The sequence below is a fragment of the Mixophyes fleayi genome, chromosome 5, assembly GCF_038048845.1.
Source record: "Mixophyes fleayi isolate aMixFle1 chromosome 5, aMixFle1.hap1, whole genome shotgun sequence".
In the NCBI taxonomy this organism is placed as follows: Eukaryota; Metazoa; Chordata; class Amphibia; order Anura; family Limnodynastidae; genus Mixophyes; species Mixophyes fleayi.
Window position 1 is genome coordinate 222,839,854 of NC_134406.1, and position 20,462 is coordinate 222,860,315.

Sequence of the window (20,462 nt, forward strand, 5' to 3'; positions counted from 1 at the left end):
ATTTCTGAACACAGACTGTGACAAAGACCATGGGATGGATAGTGTTTATTTCAGACCTCCTGGGCAGGCCTTCTCGAACCGCATAGTATCAAAATGAAGTAGAAGAAGAAGAAGCAGCTTTGCACTATTCCATATCCAATAAAATAATTATTTTATTTAATGATGCTTTACAACATGTCCAGTAAGAAATAACACACAATAATAAAAAAATTCATCACCTAAATGAGTTAGTATTCAATACTCTACCTCATTCTTAGAAGTGCTGATCTAGGATCCAGATTGGATTCCTGTGACCGAAACAGTTTCAAATGGATAGTTTTATAAAGGGTAGTCGACAAGTAAGCCGATATTAGAAGACAGCAGTAGACAGTGTCGGACTGGGGCATGAAGGGCCCACCAGGGGACAGCAACGCTAGGGGCCCACCAGAGGGGGTGTGGCCAACCATCAAAGAGGCGGGACCAGACACTAGAGGGGGAGTGGTCAGCTCACAAAGGACAGCTAGCACAATAGTGTAGTATATAAAGAATGCAGTGTGTATAAAGAGTACAGTCTTGATCTGCACCTTAGATTGGGCAGAACAGTCACCAAAAATCGGGATTATCCCACTAGACCATGCTTGACTAACCTGTGGCACTCCAGGTGTTGTGAAACTACAAGCCTTAGCATGCTTTACCAATATATAGCAGCCTATTGCTGGAAGGGTATGCTGGGACTTGTAGTTTCACAAAACCTGGAGTGCCACAGGTTAGCCAAGCCTGCACTAGACTCAGAACATTTGACAGACTGTCCTACCTGTTCTTGTCACCACCTGTGGCTGCTGGTTTCTTTAGCTGCGGCTTGTCTGGTTCCTGGAATGTTGAGGGGTCCTATTTGGAAAAAATAATGGGTACATTTAGAAAATTCCAACCAGCCCCGGCGTTAAATCAATAGGACCCACATTTAATACTTAGGACTTCCTCCAGCCCCAACATAAAAGTAATAGTATTCCCATTTAATAAACCTATTTCCCTCCCTCCAGACAGCCCCTGCAATAAATTAATCACATTTACATATAATAAATATACCTATTTCCTGCAACCGTCACTGCCATTAAATAATTCATATTCACATTTAATAAATATACCTCATGCTCCTCAAACTCAGCCCCACATTCAATTAATAGCGCCCAAACCACCCCATCTTAAATTAATAGTCCCCACTATAAAATTAAATTGCCCCATCTTCACCCTACAAAGAAAATAGCACCCATTATTTAGCCACCACCTACCACACACACATTACATTGCCACAAGCCCGTTGTGCCATCACACACACATTACTGCGCCCCTTCATCACCATGATGTGCCTCCTTATAATCACACTGCACCCTCCATGCTGCTTTTGCTCCCCCCTTCTCCTGGCTCCTCTTCACACACTGCCATACTGTCTGTGCTCCCCCTTCACACTGCCATGCTCCCCCTTCAGTTCCATGCTCCCCCTTCTCTGTTCTATGCTCCTATTTCTGTTCCATGCTCCCCCTTCTCTGTTCCATGTTCCCCCTTCTCTGTTCCATACTCCTATTTCTGTTCCATGCTCCCCCTTCTCTGTTCCATGTTCCCCCTTCTCTGTTCCATACTCCCCCTTCTCTGTTCCATACTCCTATTTTTGTTCCATGCTCCCCCTTCTCTGTTCCATGTTCCCCCTTCTCTGTTCCATACTTCTATTTCTGTTACATGCTCCCCTATCACTTACCTTTTCTATCTGCTTCTTCCTTTTCTTCTCCTCTGTCTTGCCGGCGCTCCTCACTGAACGTCGGGCGTGATGACGTCACGCCCGGCATTCAGTGCGGACGGAGCCAGCGCTGCGGTCACGTGAGTTTTTTTTTCTTTTTTTTTTTCTATTAAAGTTTCTAGCTCCCCCCACCAACGAAGAGGGGAGCGATTCAGGGTCGGGGCCTACCGGTGGATAGTCCGGTCCACCGGCGGGCCAGTCCGACCCTGGCAGTAGATATAATAGGAGTTGTGCTTGGGACTAGTCAGTAACAACCTGGATTTGGTAAACATGTCAGCAGTTAGTATAATAAGTAGAAAGATAGATAACTTAATAGCAGCAGATGCTAAATTTGATGCTGAATGCACATTAGTGCGGCAAACAGGAAATGAAGGAACAAGGTTTATAAAAGAAGTCAGAAAACATGGTGCCGGAGAGTCCTAGAACAAAGATGTTAGCAATGGTTCAAAATCTTTATTCCAAAACAGTAGATTTTTAGCACGAAACCACAATCATATAATTGATTTAGGTTTATATTTTTTATAAAGATTTACTCCGTGGGGATTTTTTCTGAATGGGGTAAAATGCAGAGGTTTAGCAATAAAGCTGTTCATTCCTATTTTCTGATGTGATCTAATTTTTTTGTGCCTAAATTTATAGACATGTGCATGGATTAGGACAGGGGTGCTCTACTCCAGCCCTCAAGCATTACCAACAGGTCATGTCTTCAGGATTGCTGTCTGTAGAAGACATAATAATTACTGACCCATCAAATTAGATGTTTAAAGAAATCCTGAAAACATAGCCTGTTGGTGGTACCTGGGAACGGAGCTGAGTATCTTTGGATTAGGATATCATATGTTAACTGCGGGAAAAGCAATTTATTGCTGCTTATGATAGGTGGACCTGGTTGAATATGATTATTTTGTCATTTTAAGGTATTCCATGTAGAATGGGTGGTATTGAGACACAATAGCAAACTACAAAGGGTGAAGAATGGATATATTATTGATTTACCAGAAAAAGCCCTGCAGTGGTTTAGTTTGCAATATTTTAATCTTGATGTATGTCACCTCAGAAGTGGTGGCAATAAGATTGTGCATTTTATAGCAAAAGTGCTTTAATGTGTGCACATGAAACATATCCCAATATAAACTCAAGATTTATTTTACTGGAGTTAAGGAAGGTAAACAAGCATGGCCTGATTCATTAAGGAAAGTAGAGCAAAACAATTGAGTAACTTTGTACCTTGGCAAAACAATGTTGCATTGGAGGGGGAGGCAAATGTAAAATGTGGGGGAGGTAAATGTAAAATGTGATGGCAGATTTATAGTTGGTGTAAGGCATGTTCTAAACTAATTTGCACCCCTTGCATTGTAACATGGTTTTGTCCAGAAGAAAACTTACTCATTTTTTTGCCTGACTTACCTTAATGAATCAGGCACGCAGTATTTAAAGAGGAAAAAAATCAAAAATTCTAGTTAATAATACTGTTGATCTTCCATAGATCAAAACTGAACAAAATGTGTAACAAAGCGTCTCTGCCGATGAACCTAAAAACAAATGGAATTAGTGTGTGGTCAGATAGATGATTGCACATAGTGAAAAACTGTTGTTGGATTTGACAAAATAGCATTTCCAGCACCTCTACTTTTTTTCATACTTTAATTATATTTGCAAATGACATGACTATTTTATATTTATATTAATTAAACTTAGTGCATGAAAACTTGTGTCTCTCTATTGTTTTGTAAAATCTAAATTTAAGTAATAGCATCTATAAATCTAAAATAAAAAAAACCTTAAAAATTTTTCAAACCAAAGATTATATCAGACGATAATTTGTTCCTGTTTCATGACTTACTTAAAACTTAATGAAAACCATGTTCAGACCACTAATGAATAAATGATTGTCCTCTTTCTGGAAATAATTTAAAAATTTAACACACTGTAACGTTACTATTCATTTCTTCTTTTTTTTACCACTTTCAAGTATACAAATCAAGCACATTTGAATTAGAATATTTTTAGTTAACCTTTTTTGTTTCTCAATATCAATGATGGTGAGAGCAAAAAATGACCACCTCCCTCAACATAAAGTAATACACTGGGGGCAGGTAGAGGGGTGCATTAAGCTAGCACCTGCAGGGAAGGGTTGGGTGGCTGGGGTGCTCATGGAGCTAAAAAGAGTTTTCATCAATTGGATAGTGAATAATCATCAATGCTCATTTACAAAGCTGCAAAAATTCAGGAAAGCCTCTCACTCTGATTCTGATTAATTTTAGGACGCAAGTCCTGTTGCGTGCCATATCTTACGTAAAATTTCTCTAGGCAAGCTGAGAAACGGACTTTATGCTAGTGAAGGTAATTGCATGTAGTTCATGTTCAAACGGAAATGATACTTCCGACTGTCTCCGGCTTCAGTGCGAAACTGGGTGGGAGGGTAGGGGGGGGGGGGGGGCGAACATAGGCAATGTACAGTAAGAGTGTGCCATATTCGAGCACATGAACATTTGTCCGATTCAAGCTCTGGGCATCTCTAAAGTACATATATTTTCAGCCATATAATCTCCACCAGCTACAGGGCAGGTGTAAGTGATGACTGAAGTGATGACTGACACGTATGTGTGCCAGAACATGTGTTTGCAAGAAATAGAAACTACAAAAATGCATTTTATGCACATTATGCATTAAGAACATACTGATTTATGTATTTAATGTAAAAAAAAACATTTTAATATACTGTGTAATTTTATTAAATATTATAGTATTAATAGTTGTAAATTCATTTTATAATTTCCATAAAAATATCATTTTTTTGCATGCATTCTGATGGGTCTTTGTATTGTAGAGTGTACTTATTCCAAAATGGAAATGTTTCTTGAGATCTGCTTGTATTTCAATACGGACATACGTCCATTTTTTTTAAATGTAAGTTACGTTCAAATTGCGTTAAATGATGAATCAGGCCCTCTATGTCCACTTTATGCCCACTTGCAAAAACCCCTTTGTTGTGGAATGAGATATTTAAATGAGCAAAAGAGTGCTAATTCAAGGGATGTTTTAGCAAGTGTCCCTATGAAAAATGACCTACTTTTAACATGTTCTTTCAATGAGACTTTTTCTGAAAGGCACACTTTATATGGAATAGCACATGATTATGTGTACAAATGTAATAAAGTAGAAATATAATAGCAATGCAATAGTGACACGTGACATGACACAGAAATAGCCCCTATGTCCTCTTAATCTGATGACTTATTTTAAACATACATAAGGCTTGAATGAGCAGAGTAAAAAATGGAAAGGTTGAAATAAATTAAGACTGTGTTCTTAAAGTGATAGTACATAGACAGACTGGTTCATCAAGGAATGCAAAATGAACACAGATTGCATTTTTTAAAATCGTATGGAAAACATGTAAGCCCATATTGAAGTACAAGAGCTTCTCAAGAAACTATTCCATTTGAATACGGGTTCTGGCTTTATGGTACTTGCCGTATGCAGACAGATAGCATACACTGCAGGATACACACAATGCATATGTGCAATATAAAGTTAGGTTGCATGGGGAAAAAATGCAATACATATAAATTAACATCTCTTAATACCATAATCATTATCATTTTTATCATTTGCTTTTTACATGAAATACATATATCAGGATGTGCTTAATGTCTACTGGTCATAAAATGCATTTTTAAAGTTTGCCACTGGAACGCATATGTGTCTGTCATCGTTATCAGTTGCCACTTATACCTGCCCTGTAGCTGGTGCAAGTGATATGTTTAAATAACATATCTATGAGATGACCAGAGCTTGAATTGCATGAATGTGCATGCCCACGACCTCGACATCTCCTTACTGTCACAAATCACTCTATGAGTTGAGTTATCAGAACCTGTTGTTGACGAGAGCTTCACCTTTAGCAACCCCCTTTCCCATAGAACTGGATATGTTCATCGGTACTCGGTTGTCCCCAGGACTTATTCTCGAGTAGTGAAACTCAACTCTGGTAGGTAGGCACCACAGGGGACTTAAAGTGGGATGCTGAGCAGAGATACTCCTGGACCAGATTAAGCAGGAACACTGAGTAGTAACAGAATGCAGTACCAACCTCCACCAGTATTACAGACTGGCAGTGTGGAGTAGAGGATGGTGTAGTATCAGCTGTGGCCTGAGTGAGAATTAGCTAGAGAGCAGCACAGTGTCAGGAAAAATGCCATAGCAAGATGGAGCAGTACATTTGTACTGTTAAACACTGCAGACATAGGTGAGCCTGATGGAGCGGATAGCTGGCACCACGATCCTGCGGATGGGAGGAGGTCTCTCAGATGAAAAGGCAGAGTCCGAATCCAAGTAAACGTCAGGGCCACAAACAAACAAGCAAGGTCAGTATTCAGGCAGAGGTCAAGGTCACAAGCAAACAGGCAAGGTTGGTATTCAGGCAGAGGTCACAACGGATATCAATTAGGAAACTGGCAGACAAATCACAGAACCAGGAGCACTGAGAAGCAAGCGTGTGAATGCTATAACCGGCAAAGGCAGAGTGAAGCTTGCAGGTATTTAAACCAGTAGTAGCCAATCAGGGCAGGTGTCAGATAGAGCTGCAGGTGAGGAGTTCAGGTGATCACAGTCAGGCTGAAAACAACACTGCTGCAGCCAAAAAGAGAACAGCAGTTACCTGTTGTTTCTAACGCTTACTGTACATTTCATACAGCGCAGGGGTGGATTGGGAATTTAAAGTGGCCCGGAAAAAAACCTGAAAGTGGCCTCATCTAGGCGGGAACAAGTCAATTGTTGGTGGGGACCAACACAAAAGTAGGTGGTGTTAGCACATTGTCAGGCTTTACCACATCAGTGGTAGGCGAAGCCAATGCAATGTGCAGTGGGCAGACTCAGCACCAATGGAAGAAGTACACTCATTAGTTACAGTTACGGGTACAGCTTAATCCAGCAGAAAAAAATTCCCAGGGTTAACATTAATGTGATAGTATTTATGTTTTGGAAGTCCTTGCTATTGCATGAAGCCTGCCTCTATCATATAGAGCATTCCACTGATCCGAAAGTCCCTTTAGTAGTATAAAAGAAAACAAATCACATTGCCTCTGCCTACCTGTATGCAAAACTTTGGGATGTTCCAACCATGGTGGTTTAACTGTGATTACTTGTAAACACTAGCATCAGCAATTCAAGAAATTCTTTTTTCTGTTTGAATTAAACAAAAATACGAACATTCCAAAATTCATTGCAAGACAAAGCAGGTATTATTTTGCTTTGAATGATAATGTGGCCAATATTAGCGACTGCCATACAATACAGACTGGATCCTAATGACCACCGTACAGAAATAATGCTAGTGACCACCATACAATACAGAGAGCATTCTTGTGACCACAATACAGAAAGCATGCTAGTGCCGCTATAAAAATACAGAAAGCATGTTAGTGCCGCCATACAATACAGAAAGCATTCTAATGACCGCCATACAGTACAGAAAGCATTCTTGTGACATTCATACAATACACAAAGCATTTTTGTGATCATTATACAATACAGAGAGCATTCTTGTGACTGCCATGTCAATACAAAGAGCGTTTTAGTGACCACTACACAATGTCATCCCCATCATCATTAATTAACACCTCCGCTAACTCATTAACTCTTTCTTTATATCAACCACCGTAACCCAATTATAATAATTAACTCCCCCTTCCCCTTATTAATTAACCCCTACATCATAAATTAATTTCATTCATATTCAATAACTCCTTCATTATTCCCTCAGTCTCATCAAAATAACCCTTTCAATATAATTAACTCCATTAGGGGCCCATTAACCCCTTAAATCTCATAATCAAGCCCAATCTTCATAACTCACACCCTTATTCACAATAGTTACTTTCCTCAATAATACTCGTTCCTCTCCCCTCCTCCCTCCATCGCTGGAAAAAAAAAAGACTTTAGCTGGCCTCCAAGCAGCCTCTTGCGGCCAACGGCCTACCCGAAAAAGTCCCAATAAGCCCTATGTCTATTCCTCCTCGCACTTCAAATCGTAAGTAGTCGAAGAATCATTTATGTTTGAACTTGAATTGAATGCACATGCGTTAACCGGTGTAAAGTCAGTTACTGAGCATGTGCAGAGCAATTTCACGCAAAATACGGCACACAACAGCATTTAAGTCTGAAGATGTGTCAGGCCCAGAATGTTGTTTTTTTTTACCACCATGCACTATCCAATCTGTGCTCACAGTCCCATATATGGTCACATATAGGGTTTACTCAAAGACAACTTAAAAACTAGGAAATTGGTATGCATATATGTGTGAGCTGTACAAATATGCATGTTTGTGCATAGTTAAATAAGAAGCACATCCAAATAATCTGTGTTAGTAATTGACACCTAAAATGTTTGGATTGTACACCATTTTGAGTATGACTAAACCAATGTACAGTATTTGAATATCATTTACTTTCTTTGTATACATTATACTTACCTACTTTCTCATAGCTCTTTCCGGGAGAGGGGCGTGATTGGAGGGCGGGAGGGGGAAGGGCTCGGCCAAACGCATGATTATGGCCCCACCCCCGCGACAAAAATGCTCTTTTGTAACGGGAGGAGAGCAGGGCCGGATTTACCGCTAGGCAACCTAAGCACCTGCCTAGGGCCTAGCGGCTCTGGGGGGGCACAGCTGGGGGGGACAGGAGTAATTTTTAAAAAAATGAAAAAAAAATAAAAAATTTGGCCCCTCCCCCGACTCGCGGCAAACCCCCCCCCCCCGCGACTCGTGCGGGGGGGGGGGTGCCGCGAGTCGGGGGAGGGGGGGGGGTGCCGCGAATCGGAGGAGGGGGGGGGTCGGGTGCCGCGAATCGGGTCCTGGCAGCCTCTTCTCCTCTCAGTGTCTCAGTGATAGAGAGAGGAGGAGAGGCTGCCGGGACCCGACGAGCGATCACGTGACTTTCTCTTTTTTTTTTTTTTCATCTGGACTGACGGAGGAGGAGCAGCGCGCAATAGAAAGGTAAGTAAAACAAGGGACAGAAGTGGTGATGGTGAAGGGGCACAGAAGTGGTGATGGTGAAGGGGCACAGAAGTGGTGATGGTGATGGGCACAGAGGTGGTGAAGGGGCACAGAAGTGGTGATGGTGAAAGGGCACAGAAGTGGTAATGGTGAAGGGGCACAGAAGTGGTGATGGTGATGGGCACAGAGGTGGTGAAGGGCACAGAGATGGTGATTGGCACAGAAGTGGTGATGGTGAAGGGCACAGAGATGGTGATTGGCACAGAAGTGGTGATGGTGATTGGCACAGAAGTGGTGATGGGCACAGAGGTGGTGATGGTGAAGGGCACAGAGGTGGTGATGGTGAAGGGGCACAGAGGTGATGGTGAAAGGGCACATGTGATATTGTGAAGGGGCAAAAGTGACAATGAAGGGGCACAGTGTGATGATAGAGGGACAAAAGTGATAAGAGCACATACTTGGATTTATGCGTATTATTTTTGCAAACAACTTAAGTATTTCTGCCCTGACTTCAATATTTATTATGTTGTTTTGACCCAACTACTTAAAAAAACGGGACTGCTTGGTAATTATTTAGGGGTGCCTTTTTCTGCAGCAGGGTGGCCTTGCTCTTTACACATGTTAGGTACGCCCCCAAAGATGCAAGCCACGCCCTCACCTCCTTTGGCGGCGTGCACATGCTTTCATACTTTCATATCTACTTAACTATAGGGGTATATGGTAGGCATGCGGCGGCACATGCTTTCACTTCTACGTAACTATAGGGGTATATGGTAGGCTGCAAAAATATAGTGCTATGGATTGTTGCAGGGAGGGGCCCCAAAAACAGTATCCTGCCTAGGGCCCTATGAGGTCTAAATCCGGCTCTGGAGGAGAGGCCAAAATGAAACGATTCGCCGCGAATCGTGTCAGTTTGGGGTGCCAGTAGCTGGAGATTTGCCAGCTCTCCCGGGAGTCCGTGAGACCAACTCGAATTTCGGGAGTCTCCCGGACATTCCGGGAGAGTTGGCAAGTATGGTATACATCTGATGGATCAGCAGAGAAAAGGCTGCACACGTAATACCTTTATTATGAGTTCCTTCTCTTTATTATACCAACAGAAAGTCAAGTGCCATTATTGGGGTCGATGATGCCAAATAAGTTGTCACGTCAGACGACATAACTGAGTGGCACATCACATCACATGTGGACCTCATATTTCACTATTAATGTACAATCTGTAGATGAGATGTCACTTAAACAAAGGATGCTGATGAGTACTAAACTGGCTCTAATGCTTTGCTGCATAGATACATAGTTGTTTATATGAAACAAATATGTTAATTCCAACTACAACTATTTGGTGTTTGACATATTAGCTTTCCATCATTCCTCTCACGAAAATGATTAAAGACAGTGATAATGTTTACATATATTGGTTAATTTTTCCTATATCCCATCATGCAACTCTGAACTTGATAAAAGTCCAGTTTTAATTTCTCTGGGGTAACATAAGCTAGGAAGCCATAAAAAAATATTAATGACTCTGTGGTATAATTTAGCCTCATTGAATATTTTTCTTGATCTTGTAATAAAAAAGTGGCTTCACACTGATTTGCGCATTGAGACTATGACTGCAACTAGTTAGAATTGAAAAATACTACTGAGAGAAACAAGGATGCAATTAATCTAGTTGTTTTAAACAAATTGTCTATAAAAAGACAAAAACTGTCTACAAATGAAAATATATTTCTAATTTTGCATACTGAAAAAACAGAATTGATACTCTATTTGTTTTATGTACATGAGCTACACTAAGGGGTATTCTAATAAAAGGGCAACTCTTTCTTGTAATAGAACCTTGACGATATGGGTTAGCATCAATAAGTTATTTTGTCTACATAATTAACCATACAACTTTCATATCTCTCTGTTACCAATTAATTTTGTATCAATAACATTTATCCAGTTGCAGAAAACCATGCATTTGTTGTTATAGAATAGAATTTGTACAACAAAATACTATTGTTATTATTTTTATTATTATTAATAATAATAATAATTTTTATAATAGTAGAAGTAGTATTATTTATTTTTAAAGCACTGACAAATTATACAGCACTGCACATTAACTGGACACAAACAAACTGATTACAATGATATGAAACAGAAGGTAAATATTTCCTTGTCCAAATGAACTTACAATATTGATACATAAGGTACCGGAATAAAAATTGTAGCTGGTGGTGGAGTGTATTGTGGCTATTGCATACTTGCCAACTCTCCCAGAATGTCTGGGAGACTCCCGAATTCTGGTTAGGTCTCATGGACTCCTGGGAAAGGATCTGCCCATTTCCTAGTGAAGTTTGCAGCATTAGAGCTGCCATTTCGGCTCTGCTTCAGCTGTAAAATAATGGTAAACCATTGTTACTTCACAGGAGTGGGGCCAAAAATGAAGTGATTCACCAAGCCACGCCCCATCCAGCCTTACCCTTTCGGAGGGACACATCATAAAGATAGTAAGTATGGGCTATAAAGCAGCTAATGGCTACTCTGAAGCTACCACTTCTACTGGAGAAAATCCCGCTCCCTGGCTGACTTCCTCCACTTTAAATTCATCCTTTCATCCTACAGCTCTGCCCTCTCACTCGCTAAACAATCTTTCTTTAAATCCCTCATCTCTTCCCAGTCCTCTAACCCCCGCCGCCTCTTTGCCACCTTCAGCACTCTCCTGGCCCCCTCCCCTCCCCCCCACCCCCTCCTCCCTGACTGCCTCTGATTTCGCCTCCTTCTTCTCCTCTAAAATCGAGGCCATCCGACTTGAAATCTCCTCCTCCACTCTCTCTTCCACCCCTCCCACTCTTCTGTCCTCCCCCCCCAACCACCTTCCCCTCCACTCCTTCCGTCCCACCACCGGCGAGGAAGTCCACTCTCTCATTTTATCCTCCCCCCCCACTACCTGCCCCCTGGATCCCATCCCCTCCCACCTTCTTCGCTCCCTTTCCCCCACCACCTGCTCCCACCTCGCTCACCTCTTTAATCTCTCCCTCTCCACTGGCATCTTCCCCTCCTCCTTCAAACATGCTCTCGTATCCCCCATTCTTAAGAAACCTAATCTCGACCCCACTTCTCTCTCGAACTATCGCCCCATATCTCTTCTCCCTTTTGCCTCCAAAATTCTTGAGAGGCTCGTCTGCAGCCGTCTCACCTCCTACCTTTCTGAATATTCCCTCCTTGATCCTCTCCAGTCTGGTTTCCGCCCCCTCCACTCCACTGAAACTGCCCTGGCTAAAGTCACCAATGACCTCCTCTCTGCAAAAGCCAGGGGCCACTTCTCCCTTCTCATCCTCCTTGACCTCTCTGCAGCCTTTGACACCGTTGACCACCCCCTCCTCCTTCACACCCTCCAGTCTTTCAGCCTCTCCGGCCCAGTCCTGTCGTGGTTCACCTCTTACCTTACTCACCGTTCCTTCTCTGTCACCACCTCTGGGTCTCTCTCCCCCCCATCCACCCTTCCAGTCGGGGTCCCTCAGGGCTCTGTTCTGGGACCCTTACTCTTCTCTCTATACACCTCCTCCCTGGGTGAACTCATCAGCTCCTTCGGCTTCAGCTACGACCTTTACGCTGACGACACTCAACTATACCTCTCCTCTCCTGATCTCTCTCCCTCCCTCCTCTCTAGGGTGTCCGCCTGCCTCTCTGCCATCTCCTCCTGGATGTCCTCTCGATTCCTCAAACTTAACCTTGCCAAAACTGAGCTCATAGTTTTTCCTCCCTCTCATACCCCATCCCCTTCTGACCTCTCCATCACTGTCGACAACACCTCTATCTCCCCTGTCCCCCAACTTCGCTGCCTTGGTGTCATCCTCGACTCCTCTCTCTCCTTTGGCCCCCACATCCTCTCTCTTGCTAAATCCTGCCGCTTCCAGCTGCGCAACATCGCTCGCATCCGGCCCTTCCTCTCCCAAGATGCCACCAAATGCCTTATCCACTCTCTGATCATCTCCCGCCTGGACTACTGCAACCTCCTCTCTCATCTCGATCCCCTTTGATCCGTCCTTAACGCTGCAGCTAGGCTTATTTTCCTCTCTCGCCGCTCCTCTTTTGTCTCCCCCCTCTACCTAGCCCTTCACTGGCTCCCATTCCCCTTCAGAATCCTCTTTAAGCTCCTCAAACTCACCTACAAGGCCCTCGCCAACTCCACTGCGCCCTACATCTCCACCCTCCTCTCTATTCATGCTCCATCCCGCCCTCTCCGTTCTGCCTCTGACCATCGCCTCTCTTCCCCCCTTATAACCTCCTCCCACGCGCGTATCCAAGACTTCGCCCGCGCTGCCCCCCTCCACTGGAACAAGCTCCCTCCATCAGAACTTCCCCTTATCTGTCCAGCTTCAAACGGGCCCTAAAAACCCACCTTTTTCTTAAAGCCTTTCTGTCTCCCACTTAACTTCCTACCTTATCTTCTGCCTCTGTCCCCCTACTCTCCCTCTCTCCCCTGCGTCTCTGTCTGTCCACCCCTCCCCTTAGATTGTACGCTCCTCTGAGCAGGGCCATCTCTCCTCCTGTTTCCACCACTTCTAACTCTGCTCTCCAGCTACTTAGCCCTCCTCCTCAAAGGTCCTCCACCCCACGTCCACTTTCGCTCCCTCCTCCCCCCTGGGGGTCTCCCTGTCTTCCGCGCCCCCCCTTCTTGGGCCCCGTCGTTTTCGGATCCTCCCTCCCCCTTCCCCGCCCTCTCTAGCTGTGCATTGAGCGTACTGAGTTGCTGTGTTTACTGTACTGTGCTGTCTCCCATTGTATTGTGATTTTGTTTGTCTCTGTACGGCGCTGCGGATGCCTTGTAGCGCCTTATAAATAAATATTAATAATAATAATAATAATACCAGTGTTGTGTGGTGGGGAGGAGCGATATTGTGAGGAGGAGACATGAGACATGAATTTGTTATTGTAGAAATCTTAAGACAGTCAGCTGCTGGCAAAACTGTGTCCTTTACCATTTGTCATAACTGAATCTCCTTCCTCTTCAATCACTTTCATGCTGGATAAGCTTTCTTGTGATTATTCACCAGCTTGAAGTAACTGTGTGTAGCCTGGTGTTTTTCTTTGGCATACTGTTTGTTGCTAGAGTCAGAACAAATTTTTCCTATATTTGGAGCAGCTGTTGCTACCAAGGAAGCTTCAGACATCACCAAAGGAGGAACGGGGATGGTAAAAGCAGTTTCAGTTGACAGCAATGAAGATTTTAGACTCACTGATTCTGTCAAACAACTTGGAGATGAGCAGCAGGGGGTATCTATTCTTGATGGTGATGGCATTCAATTGCCTATAATCAATGCAAGGACACAAAGTCCCATCTTTTTTCTTGACAAAAAAGAAGCCAGCACCTGCAGGAGAGAAGGACTTCCTGATGAAACATCCTTGGAGATTCTCTGCAAGATAAGTAGACATAGCTTGATTTTCAGGCAGAGATAAAGGGTATATCCTACCCTTGGGAAGAGGCTTATCAGGTTGCAATTTAATGGAACAATCCCAGGAGCGATGTGGAGGAAGGGTCTCAGCAGCAACTTTACAGAAGACATCTTAAAAGGAGGAATAAGGGGAAGGCAACTCTGGTTGAGAAGAAGGCATCTGGTAAGAAATAGTATATTGTTTACGTTCAATTCCTGACAGACAAGATTTGAAACATCGGGTACCCCATGAGGTAAGTTGAGCAGAACTCCAATCGAACTGGGGTGAGTGGAGTTGGAGCCAAGGCAGTCCCAAAATGACGGAATTTACAGACCAAGGAAGCACCAAAAACTCAATAGACTCAGAATGTCAGACGTACAGGAGAAGAAATCCGGGTTACAGAACAATTAGAGACTCGATTCCCATCCACGGCAGTGAGAAAGAGCGGCTGAGGCAATTTTCAAGTCTGCTGGGAGCTCACGGGAGACTAATTCTACTTTGACACAATCTGCCAAACCTTGCCAGAAGGTTGCCACCAAGGCCTCTTTGTTCCATTTTAATTCAGAGGAAAGCGTACAGAACTGTATAGCATACTGACCAACCGTCAGAGACCCTTGGCGCCGGCGGTTCACCAAGTAGTTCAGAAGTCATAGCCAGTGTAAACTGTCACAGAATGTTTCGGACTGAAGATCACCTGCAGGTATTACAGCCGCTTCACAGGGAGACACGGAGTCTTACACACGGAGTCTTTACCAGGGACCCCCGCAAGGGAATTTGGGTATTGCCGCAAGTGGCGTGCAGGTTGCAGCCCTCCCAGGAAGCTACCAGTGAGGTGAATGGTGAACAATCATAGTTGGACAGGCAGAAGTTGTATCCGTGCAGGCAAGCGAGGTACCAGGGAGTGGACAAAGCGGAATCAGAAGGCCAGGGGTCAAAACCAGGAAGCACGAAACAGATCAGAGGAGAATCCAATGCAAAGTCAGGACAAGCCGATTCAGTACACAGGGAGTCAGTCAAGATGCAGAAAGAACCACAGAAGTGCTGGAGCATTAGGAGACCTAGTGGTGCCAGAGTCTCCCTAATATAGTGGTAGGTGTGTAATCATTGGTGGACAGGAAATCGATGGGCAGGAAGCCAGGGAGCTCATCCCGTTGCCGTAGTAACGGCAGCGCATGCGCCCAGAGCATTGCCGGTGGAGGCGCCCCGTTGCCTAGCAACCGGGCGCATAGGAAGTGGAGAGCTGCATCCGTTCCCAGCAGGAAAGAAGCGGGGATAGCGACAGGAAGCCGTGGAGCGTGTCCCAGTGCCGTAGCAATGGCTGCGCATGCGCCCAGAGCCTGGCCGGAGGAGGCATCCCGTTGCCTAACAACCGGGCGCATAGGAAGTGAAGAGCTGCTTCCGTTCCCAGCAGGAGAGAAGCGGAGATGGCGCCTGATACTACCCAACCTCCGGGGAAAACTTTTGTCCTTCCTAAACTCCAAAAGAGACTCATCTACTGATTACATTTCTCCCGTTTCTCTGTTCATGCCGGAACCTTCAAAACTACAAAACTTAGCTCCAAATGCTATTGTCCTGCCGCAGCTAGCCGACTCTATGCCAAGGTGAGGGATCACGCAATGGTGCCGCCCGTCCAGAAGGCAACAATGGTGAAAGGCTATGGAAGGAGCAGCACATGCGTGCACAGCTGTCCCCAGACTCAGAATGAAGGTCACATCACCAGAGCCGCACCACACCACTCTTGTTAGCACATTTAACGATCAGGAGTGCCGAGCGTCAGCGAACAGGTGAGACACTGGCCAGACACCAGGACAGCAGAACTTTCAATGTCACGTGAGCACTGAAGAGGCAGCAGGAATAGGGATAACAACTTTGGGGTAAATATTTACAGAAAAATAGAGTGCTAGGATATTTATGTTGGATTCTGACAGTAGACGATCAGGTTCGCCCTATTTCCCACTCATCCAGGCCGCCACTTTCTTAATGGTCCAAAATGGACATTACAATTTTTATTTGTACCATTTTATACTGACGATATATGACCTTAGTAGCTACTGCACTTGACTTTGTATGCAGTCCATCATATAGTTATAAAGACATGAATTTAAATTACAGCTCTGCATGGGAGCTCCAATTAACTTTATTTTCAAGGTCAACACACAATATATGTATATAAAATATTTCCTAATAACAAGACAGCTCCTTTTAAATTATATCTTTATTTGTTCTAGCACATTTTTATTATTCCCTGTCTTACAGAATTTGAATAAATCTTGGTCACCTTCCCTAGATTTTCTCCTTCAGATTTTCATCATGATTCATTGTCATTCTCTGCAGGAAGTCATTATGCATTATTTAAAAGCTGTGTGGAACTATGTCAATATGAACTATTAAGTGAACTACTTAGGAAGTCAAGTACAGAATATTAAAATGTGACAGTTAATTACATACAACTGAATATGTAAGGACATTTAAAGTGTATTTCTTGTCTACACACTGTGGAACCAGCTATTTTGTGGAATGAACCAATGTTAATGAGAATACAGCTAATGCATTCACTAGGAGCCAACAACATCACTGAGTCATTAGATATGAATATACTTTTTCAACCCATAACCGGATATGATTTTGTGGTACTGAACGTGTCCATTGTATGCTTTTAGATTGAGGTATTTCACACCCTCCTGTTGAACTTCAATCAAGGCACACTTCAACAAATATAATAAAAAAAACTTTAAACACACAAAAGTGACACATCTAATAGACACAGTCTTGCCTCTTAAAATTACATAAACAAAAATTAAGCTAAACCAAGCAATATTTCAGGAGAAATACTGAAACTTTAAATTAAGTAAACGTGATGTTTCTAAACAGTTAGTAGGCTGGACAGGGGGCAGCACGGTGGCTCTGTGGTTAGCACTTCGGCCTCACAGCACTGGGATTATGAGTTCAATTCCTGACGAATGGCCTTATCTGTGTGGAGTTTGTATGTTTTCTCTACGTGCTTGCGTGGGTTTTCTCCGGGTGCTCCGATTTCCTCCCACACTCCAAAAACATACTGGTAGGTTAATTGGCGCTATTAATTTGCCCTTAGTCTCTCTCAGTGTGTGTGTGTATGTTTGGGGATTTAGATTGTATTCTCCAATGGGACAGGGACTGATGTGAATGAGTTTTCTGTACAGCGCTCTGAAATTAGTGGCGCTATATAAATAAATAGATGATGATGATATTGAAGTGACATTTAATTCTTAATACCATGCACGTTTTCAGGTTGATCCACAAACACAAAAGGGTAGTTAGATCTTTTGTGGACCGTTCCAATCATTGGGCAGCTGGCATGCACCCTGAAGTAATAGCTGGCACCAGTTGCTTTAGCATTCAGAAATTGATGAATCTCCCGCATTCGATATAACATGAAAGTGCATTGTTACAAGTCACATGACTTTTAAGGGATTTTCCACTTTCATAAATTACTAATCCTCCCATCCCTTCCCAATAGTTGTGTGGATGCTGCCCCTTTCCTGGAACTCTCATAAAGCTGTGACCTTTACTGAACAATTTCAATGCTGTTCAGCTCTGTCCATAGCAGGAGAGATTCAACACAGATGCTTCAACTAGAAAAACTGTTCATTTAACTTGTCTTCCCAGTTTCTTCTTATTCATATATAGCTTGACCCATTTCATCTTGATGATCTTTGTTGCACACCACAGGGACAATAAGCAGTGATGTGTTGTGAATTTTACCTGGAGATGTCTAACCATGAGCTACAACAAACAGGAAGTGACAGCTATGGAAAGTGAAGGAGAGCCTCTTTCTCTTTCACATAAGTTGGGGGACACTGCTCACCTTGGGGCATAGAGGGCACTGTGGGAGCAATGGCATTAAAAAACTTGTCTAGCCTGCTCCCCTCCCCACTATGCCCCCACAGGAAGAGCTCAGTATTTTTCTTAGTGTCTATGGAGTAGGGCACTTATAGTCTAGTCTTAGGGGGGGAATTCAATTTCCCCCAAAGTACCGCAGCATAAAAACTATTACCGTTATTACGGCAATATTAACCCAGCTTTTTTAAAAGCTGGCATTAAACTACTGTATTAACAGAATTTACACACACTTTACTGTAATAATGGTAATAATGCACAGTACTTTTAATAGTACTTTTGAAGTAACGCTGCCAATTGAATTCCCCCTTACAGTTTTTGTGTGTGTTTTATAGATAGCTAGGATTTCTAAGCGGCGGTCCCCGGGTGATCACCGCGGCTAGTTCAGGGAGAGCACCAGAGGTGCTTTAGTGCTGCCCCCCCCCCTCATTTATGTAGAGCTCCCAGGAAAAGGGTCATCTGGCACTCCAGTAGTGTCCAGGACCCAGCCGCTTCCAGCATGTTCTGGTTGCCTGTGACTGCTGTGGAGGCGGAGCTGCTTGTGGTCCAGTTGCCCAGCCTGTCAGCCGGAATTTGGAGGAGAAGTTGCAGTGCAAACAGATAGTGAGGCATATTATGCCTGCGGGGAGCTGTCACTGGAGCGCAATCCTCGCCAGGGAGTGATGTGTGGTTTTTTTCTGCAATTACAATTGTATGTGTTTTGCTGATTTTGTGCAGGCCAGAAAAGAGTTAGGTGGGCATGATTAGGTAATAATTAGTTCTCCTATTTTTTTCCAGGGCTCTGGTAAGCTTATCAGTCATTTCTCACCCTGCCTGCAGGACACTCAGACACAGACACATCCCTGGGGAATAAGAACCAATAGATATAGAGTAGCTTTGCTGTTTATTATATCTTTTCAGTGTTTGTGTGCTTTCTATCTGCTGTACATCCTGTGGGGGTACATTATAGAACACTTCAGGTTCTAGTCTTAACTGAAACACTGTATTATTGTGTATTTCTATAGTGTTACAGTTTGCCATATACTGTACAGTTCTGCTTTGTTATAAGATAGTTCTACAGTGTGTCTCATTTACCTTTCTGTTTCGCATTATGTCAGAAAGAGAAATCAGGGCCAAATCCAAAGCTGTCTCTGTACTGTACTAGTTGGCAGTCAGACCAGGGGGGCTTGTACATGGTATGCGAGACCAAGGACCTGGGCGGGCGCTGGTTTACGGGTGCGGTGTGTGCAAGTTCCAGCAGGAGATTCTGCAAAGTTGTCAAGGTTGGATCGCCGCTTAGAAAGGCAGGTCTTTTGGATGTCACAGACAATACGCCTGTCTCTTTTCTGGTGGCTGAGGAGGGACTTTCTAACACAGGGGCATCCTATCTCGGTGTAGGACTGGACTGTGGTAACGACGGATGCCAGCTTGTTGTGGTGGGGTGCAGTCACTCTTCACCTCAGATTGCAAATTCAGGCACAGTCCTTCCTGACACGTCGGCCGATCCAAATACAATGCTACGGCGGTAGCTTACATAAACCATCAAGGAGGAACAAGGAGTCCTCTTGCCATGAAGGAAGTGTCAAAGATCAAGAAATGGGCGCAACAACAGGTTCCTGAAATTTCAGCTGTGTTCATTCCAGGGGTGGACACCTGGGAGGCCGAATACTTAAGTTGGCATGACCTTCACTCTGGCGAACGGTTGCTCCATCCAGAGGTGTTTTCTCAAATAGTCCTCCGGTGCACTGGAACTTCAAGTTGGTGTACCTGTACCCTCCACTTCTGATGCTGCCGCAGATCTTGCAGAAAGTGAGGAGCGAAAGGGTTAAAGTGATTCTATTGGCACCAGAAGTGGTACTCAGATCTTCTAGACATGTCGTGGATCATCCTTGGCGTCTGCCTCTCAGGAAGGATCTTCTCAGTCAAGGTAATTTAGTTCCTGTCATTCCACAGCACTAATCAACCCCTCTTCTAGACCCTCTTCCAAATGGCTTTTCCTCCACCCTCTCCACTTGTCCTTAACTCTGTTCCCAAGACTCTCATCGTGCCCCTCTCCCCATATCATTGGTAAAACCTATCTTGCCAGCTTGTATTTGTATTCATGTTTTGTATTTCAGTTATAGACTGATCTCTATTTCTGGTTGCATGTTTGTTTCTATTACTAGACTGTAACTTTCACTTGAATTTTTTGCAATGCCTTCAATAAATGGTATTGAAAAAAAAGAATGTATTCATATGAAAGATCAATTGGACTTCAAAAGTTGTAATGTTGAAAAACATACAGGTCCTAATTCATCATGTAACATAAACGGCGATTTTGTGCACACAATCCACAAAACCACTCTGCATATACATTTAACCAACTTATACGCCACAGAACACAGATACATTCAATTCCTCTTCAAGCACAA